Genomic DNA, 6,000 nt, shown 5'->3' with positions numbered 1-6,000 from the left:
CAGCTTCCTGAATAGCTGGGACTACAGGTGTGTACCACTGCGCCTGGCCATTTTTGTACCTTTTTTTTTTTTTTTTTTTTAGTACAGAAGGGGTTTCACCATGTTGGCCAGGCTGGTCTCAAACTCCTGACCTCAGGTGATCTGCCCAACTCAGCCTCCCAAAGTGCTGGAATTACAGGCATGAGCTATTGTACCCAGCCTCCCATACTTAGCCTTCAGTTGTCCATTTATACATTCTTCTGTCTATGCCAAGGCTATATTCATGTAGCCATCCAGGCAAGCCAGGACCCCTCGATAATCCACTCTAGAATTTAATTTTACCACAATTGGTTGTCCGATGATTTGCTTTAAGAAGTCACTAGGGGTTTGCTTCCGAAGACTCATTTTAACAATCCTAAATCTCACGGGTGGGATCCAGCACCCTCACTCCAGGCGCTCCACAAGCCCAACTGAGTATTTTGATGCATATCTTAGACCTCATAGTAATTCATCCATACATATTTCAGTATGCATCTTTAATTTTTATTTTTTATTTTTATTTTTGAGATGGAGTCTCGCTCTGTCGCCCAGTCTGGAGTGCAGTGGCAAGATCTCGGCTCACTGCAACCACTGCTTCCAGGTTCAAGTGATTCTCCTGCCTCAGCCTCCCGAGTAGCTGGGACTACAGGCGCCCACCACCATGCCTGGCTCATTTTTGTATTTTTAGTACAGACCAGGTTTCACCATGTTGGCCAGGCTGGTCTCGAACTCCTGACTTCAGGTGATCTGCCCGCCTCGGCCTCCCAAAGTGCTGGGATTGCAGGCGTGAGCCACCACGCCCGGCCAGTATGCATCTTTAAAAGATAACTTTTGAAGAATGCAATCATAACATTATTAGCATTATGCATTAATAATATTTCTTTATCATGTAGTCAGTGTTTCAGTTGTTATCTATTGCTGTATAACACAGTGGTTTAAAACAACAATAAATTGCTCACAGTTTCTGTGGGCCAGGCATTCAGAAACAGGTTGGTAGATTGGTGAGGCAGTTCCGGCTCAGTGTCTCATGAAACTACAGTAGTCACCTGAAAGTTTGAAACTGGAGGATCTGCTTTCATGGTGGCTCCTTCCCATTGGCTGCCAAGTTGGTGCTGGCTGTGGGCAGGGGGCTCCAGTCTTCACTTTGAGGCTCTCCACACAAGGCGGCTTGAATGGCCTCAGAACCTGTACTTAGTTTCACTCAGAGCAAGTGATCCAAGGAGCCAAGGAGGAAGCTGCAATTCCTCTGAAGATCTGGCCTCAGAAGACACACACGCTTCTGCAGTGTTCTTTTGGTCATGCGTGCCAGCCTGCCTCAATGTGGAAAACTCTACCAGGACACACCGAGGTGAGGATCCTTGGGGGCCATCTTGGAGAATGTAAATCGGGGTTCAAATTGCTCAAATTGTCTCCCTTTTTCTTTTCCTTTCACACTTAGGTTTTTTGTTTATTTTTGTTTTTGTTTGAGACGAAGTCTCACTTTGTCGCCCAGGCTGGAGTGCAGTGGTGCAATCTCAGCTCACTACAACCTCCCCCTCCCAGGTTCAAGCGATTCTCCCACCTCTGCCTCCTGAGTAGCTAGGATTACAGGTGCCCAACACCATGCCCAGCTAATTTTTGTATTTTTAGTAGAGACAGAGTTTCACCGTGTTGATCTGGCTTATCTCGAACTCCTGACCTCAAGTGATCCACCGGCCTCAGTCAGTCACCCAAAGTGCTGGGATTACAGGCGTGAGCCACTGCACCCTGCTACACTTGGTTTATTTGAATCAGGATTCAAACAAGATCACATCATTGACTGCATTTTCTTGATATGGCTTATAAGTCTCTTAATATCTAGGTTTCCTTCCCTCTCTTTTTGGATTTGTTCTTTGCCATATTTTTTGAAAAAAGAAACCAGTTGTTTGAACTTAAATTTTTCTTTCTATTATTAATTGACAGATAAAACCATGTATGTGTCCAACATCTTTTGAAGTGTATACACATTGTGGCATGATGAAATCTAGTGAACTGATGTATGTATTATTACCTCACATAGAACTTAATATGATTCAGATTCAATTTTTCCCCCAGGCTGGAGTGCAGCAATGCGTTTATGGCTCCCTGCAGCCTCAACCTCCCAGGCTCAACTGATTCTCCCACCTCAGCCTCCCAAGTAGCTGAGACCACAGGTGTATTTTTGTATTTTTGTATTTTTTTTTTTTGTAGAGATGGGGTTTCGCCATGTTGCCCAGGCTGGTCTCGAACTCCTGGACTCAAGCAATTCACCCACTTCAGCCTCCCAAAGTGCTGGACTTACAGGCGTGAGCCACTGTGCCCAGGCCAGATTCAATTTTTTTTCTTTTTTGTTAAGAAAACTTCATTAGTAGGCTGGGTGCAGTGGCTCACGACTGTAAATCCCAGCACGTTGGGAGGCCAAGGTGGGCGGATCACTTGAGGTCAGGAGTTCAAGACCAGCCTGGCCAATATGGTGAAACCCCATCTCTATTAAAAATAAAAAAATTAGCTGGGTGTGGTGGCAGGTGCCTGTAATCTCAGCTACTCGGGAGGCTGAGGCAGGAGAATCACTTGAACCTGGGAGGCAGAGGCTGCAGTGAGCCAAGATCGTGCCACTGCACTCCAGCCTGGACAACAGAGTGGGACATCTCAAAAAAACAAAAACAAAAAACCCACACTTCATTGGTAGTGTTTACTCCATCAGGAGGTATGTGATGTCAGGTTGTCTGTCTCAATATGATGTTAGTGACCTTTTTTTTTTTTTTTTTTTTTTAAGACAAAGTCTCACTGTGTCGCCTAGACTAGAGTGCAGTGGCACGATCTCAGCTCACTGCAACCTCTGCCTCCCGGGTCGAAGCAGTCCTCCTGCCTCAGCCTCCTGAGTAGCTGGGATTACAGGGGCGCGCCACCACGCCCAGCTAATTTTTGTATTTTTAGTAGATGGGGTTTCACCAGGTTGGTGAGGCTAGTCTTGAACTCTGGACCTTGTGATCCGCCCCCCTCTGCCTCCCAAAATGCTGGGATGACAGGCTTGAGCCGCTGTGCCCAGCATTAGTGGCCCTTCTTTTTATTTTTTCTTTTTATTTATTTGTTTGTTTTTTGAGGAGTCTTGCCCTGTTGCCCAGGCTGGAGTACAGTGGCGCAATCTCCGCTTACTGCAATCTCTGCCTCCCGGGTTCACGCCATTCTCCTGCCTCAGCCTCCCGAGTAGCTGGAACTACAAGCGCCCACCACCACTCCTGGCTAATTTTTTGTATTTTTTAGTAGAGACGGGGTTTCACTGCGTTAGCCAGGATGGTCTCGATTGCCTGACCTCATGATCCACCCGCCTCGGCCTCCCAAAGTGCTGGGATTACAGGCGTGAGCCACCACGCCCGGCCTAGTGTCCCTTCTTATATAATCATTACCTACCTTCATTATCAAAGGTTTTTTTTGTTTTTGTTTTTGTTTTTGTTTTGAGACAGAGTTGTGCTCTTGTTGCCCAGACTGGAGTGCAATGGCGCGATCACAGCTCACCACAATCTCCACGTCCCGGGTTCAAGCGATTTTCCTGCTTCAGCCTCCGGAGTAGCTGGGATTACAGGCATGCACCACCTTGCCTGGCTAATTTTGTATTTTTAGGTTTCTCCATGTTGGTCAGGCTGGTCTCAAACTCCCGACCTCAGGTGATTCACCCGCCTGGGGTCTCCCATGTTGTTGGGATTACAGGTGTGAGCCACTGTGCCCAGCTTCATCAGCGGTTGGATGCAACAGCGCCTCATACCAGGTCTTCAGTAACTGTTGACTTACCCCCTCCATTTCCTACTAGTTTCCTCCAAGTTTCCTAGTCAGCAAAATCTGTTTTTGCAGCTCCTTCCTTGCACTCCCCGTGCTGGAGCGTACCCCTGTCTTTTCTCCTGCTAATCCCTTGATCAGAAACATCCATTCCCACTGCCTTTCTTCATCTCTTCACTTGCCTCATTTTGACTCAAACTTTGAGATTTAGACTTAGCTGAGGTGTCATCTCCAAAACACTTTCTCTGACCCATCAGACCAGGCTGTCTCTCCTGCTGTTGTCTCATGACGTACTACGACGTACTACGCTTAACTCCTAGTCACACGTAATGTTCACATGTGGCTCTCCAGCGCCGCTCAGTGGTGAAGGACTACAAAGCAGGAACTGTCTTCTACATCTTTATCCCCAGCTTGAACATAATGGATCCCCTCATTTGCTCACCATGCTTAGAAAGAACATACTGTTTCTTGGCCGGGCGCGGTGGCTCACGCCTGTAAGTAATCCCAGCACTTTGGGAGGCCCAAGTGGGCAGATCACTTGAGGGGAGATCACTTGAGGTCAGGAGTTCGAGACCAGCCTGAGTAACATGGGGAAACCCCCTTTCTACTAAAAATATGAAAAATTAGCTGGGCCTGGTGGCATGCACTGTAATCTCAGCTACTGGACAGGCTGAGGCAGAATTGCTTGAACCCAGGAGGTGGAGGTTGCAGTGAGCCAAGATCGCGCCACTGCACTCCTTCCTGGACCACAAAGTGAGATTCCATCTCAAAACAACAACAACAACAACAACAACAACAACAAACCCATACTGTTTCTTCTTTCAACCCAGAGGACCTTCCACTTTTGCCACCCACTAGGGTCTTCCTTGGTCTAGTTTTGGCCTGCAGGTCTGCTATACATGGGAAGAGCTGCTGTTTGTTATCCTCTTCCATTTAATTGGTAATTAGTAGGCTGGCTGGGGGAAAAAAGACTAAAAAGGTCGCTCACTCTTCTACGTTTCTTTGGTTCAAAGATTTGGGGTGGGGAGATTTTGTTCAAACCCCTTCACAATTTCCCTTTCCACCTTTGGCCAGAGCCATAGCCAGGATGCAGGTCAGGGTGGAAAAGGTGACTCCAGCGCAGCAGGACTAACCTTAATGCTGCTTACATGGGTAAACAGTGAAGGGTAGGGGCTCTGGAGACAGTGTGCCTAGATTCCTTCTGGACACACATCTGCCAGTCACTGCTTGCCGGCATGACCTTGGAAATAACTGGCGGTTATGTAGTAAATACACCATCTTCTTAAATTATTGGGGATGTTAAGCAATCCATCTAAGGCACTTTGTACACTGCCTGAGCTTGTAAACACTCAAAACGTGTTGCACCTTGTACTTCTCCCCCAGCAAGGATAAAATGGGGGCTTTAAAGAGTCTTTAAGACCAGTCTTTGAGAGTGTCTCAAAGTCAGCAAGAGAGAAAAGATGCTTAAGAAATTATTTCCCAAGCTTAAGGAAAATGGCTATCCTTAGTTGGCACGGGCACATGTGGAGTCCAAACAGGTCAACTGGGAGTAACTTACATGAACCAGTCAGAATGGTCAAATTCTAACATAAAGGCCTGGGTCTACAATGAATATGCCGAGAACAAGCATGGTAAAATTGAGCAACTAGGCTGGGCACGGTGACTCAAGCCTATAATCCCGGCACTTTGGGAGACCAAGGTGCATCGTTTGAGGAACAGGAGTTGTAGATCCCATCTCTACAAAAACTAAATTAGCTGGGTGCAGTGGCATGCACCTGTGGTCCCAGCTACTCGGGAGGCTGAGGTGGATCACTTGAGCTCAGGTGACTGAGGTTGCTGTGAGCCATGATCGCATCACTGCACTACAGCCTGGGTGACAGGGCAAGACCATGACCCTGTCTTCAAAAATCAAAATACACACACACACACAGAATTGAGCAACCTGATTGTAACCCAAGTCCCAGTTGATAATCTCCTATCTAAACTATGAGGACAAGGACTTTTTGAGATGGAGTCTCGCTCAGGCTGGAGTGCAATGGCACAATCTCGGCTCACTGCAATCTCTGCCTCCCAGGCACAAGCGATTCCCCTGCCTCAGCCTCCCGAGTAGCTGGCAGTAAAGGCGCCCGCCACCACGCCGGGTTTTTTTGTGTGTGTATTTTTAGTTGAGACGGGGTTTCACCATATTGGCCAGGCTGGTCTCAAAACTCC

This window comes from Macaca fascicularis, chromosome 11, assembly GCF_037993035.2.
Source record: "Macaca fascicularis isolate 582-1 chromosome 11, T2T-MFA8v1.1".
In the NCBI taxonomy this organism is placed as follows: Eukaryota; Metazoa; Chordata; class Mammalia; order Primates; family Cercopithecidae; genus Macaca; species Macaca fascicularis.
This window is presented reverse-complemented; position numbering follows the sequence as displayed.